Here is a 1,680-nt window from a genome sequence, read left to right on the forward strand (position 1 = left end):
CCCCATCAAACAGTCCCAGGACAGGGACAGCACGGGGTTAGATACAGAGTAAAGCTCCCTCTATGCTGTCCCCCATCAAATACTCCAGGACAGGGACAGCACGGGGTTAGGTACAGAGTAAAGCTCCCTCTACACTGTCCCCCCCCATCAAACACTCCCAGGACAGGGACAGAACAGGGCTAGATAGAGAGTAAAGCTCCCTCTATGCTGTCCCCCATCTGGGATTGAACCTAGGCCCCTGGAGCTGTCGAGGCAGCAGTGCTAACTGTTGAGCCAAATGGATCACCCATAGGGGCTTGTGGTCTGATAATCTATTGTTGCTTGAGGGATACAGATTGACCCAAACTCTTCTTTTCCAACTTTGAAATGGTACCACAAGCTGTGTAGAGGCATTCACCCAATGCGCTGCGGAGAGCTGTATTGCAGAATATTGCTCACATTTCCTGGTGGGAAAAGCCTTGGCTACCATGACAGAGAGATTGAAATTGGGGTGATGCCCAAGAGATTTCAGAGGGTTGTAGATCTGGGCCAAGTCTCCGAAAATAGGTAGGGGAGTGTGAGGCTACGGAGGGCTGTAAGGTAAAACTGCCATAATCCCATTCTGTCATTAGAGAGGGGGATTGGCCATGCCCCATAGTGTCCAGGGATATGCAGGCCAGGTGTGTTAGCCATGGGGAAATGCAGGGCTACAGGGATAGACTGGGAGAGGGGATTGGATCGGAGTGGGATGCTCTTCAGAGGATCGGTGCAGATATCAGAGTCATTTGCATGGAAACAGACCTTTCGGCCCAACCAGTCCATGCCGACCGTAATCCCAAACTAAATTAGTCCCACCTGCCTGTGCTTGACCCATATCCCTCCAACCCTTTCCTATTCGTGTACTTATCCAAATGTCTTTTAAACTTTATAACCGTACCCGCATCCGCCACTTCCTCTGGAAGTTCATCTCACACACAAACCACCATCTGTGTAAAAAAATTTGCCCCTCATATCCTTTTTAAATCTTTGTCCTCTCACCTTAACAATATGCCCCCAGTCTTGAAATCCCCCACCCTAGGGAAAAGACACCTGCTATTTATCTTATCTATACCCCTCATGATTTTATAAACCTCTATAGGGTCACCCCTCATCCTCCTATGCTCTAGTGAAAGAAGTCCCAGCCTACCAGTCTCTCCTAACAACTCAAACCCTCCATTCCTGGCAACATTCTGGTAAATCTTTTTTGAACTCTGTCCAGCTTAATTATATCCTTCCTATACATGATGGGCCAAATGGCGCCTTTCTGCACTGTAGGGATTCTATGATGAACAGTCCAGTCATAATACCAATAGACCGTTGCCTCCTCTCAAACAACTTCACGAAACGTGGTTATTGTTACAGGCAGAGATAGTAGGAACTGCCGATGCTGGAGAATCTGAGGTAACATGGTGTAGAGCTGGATGAACACATCAGGCCAAGCAGCATCAGAGGAGCAGGAAGGCTGACGTTTCGGGTCTGGACCAGGGTCTTTTTCTGAAGGGTCCAGACCCGAAACGTCAGCTTTCCTGCTCCTCTGATGCTGCCTGGCCTGCTGTGTTCATCCAGCTCCACACTTTGTTATCTTTATTGTTAGAGGCAGATTTTATAAAAGTTAAGTATTTGGTGAAATATGGTCAGTGGTCTCTGATGCTGACACCATCA

Source organism: Rhincodon typus, chromosome 39 (genome assembly GCF_021869965.1).
Source record: "Rhincodon typus isolate 14 chromosome 39, sRhiTyp1.1, whole genome shotgun sequence".
NCBI lineage: Eukaryota > Metazoa > Chordata > Chondrichthyes > Orectolobiformes > Rhincodontidae > Rhincodon > Rhincodon typus.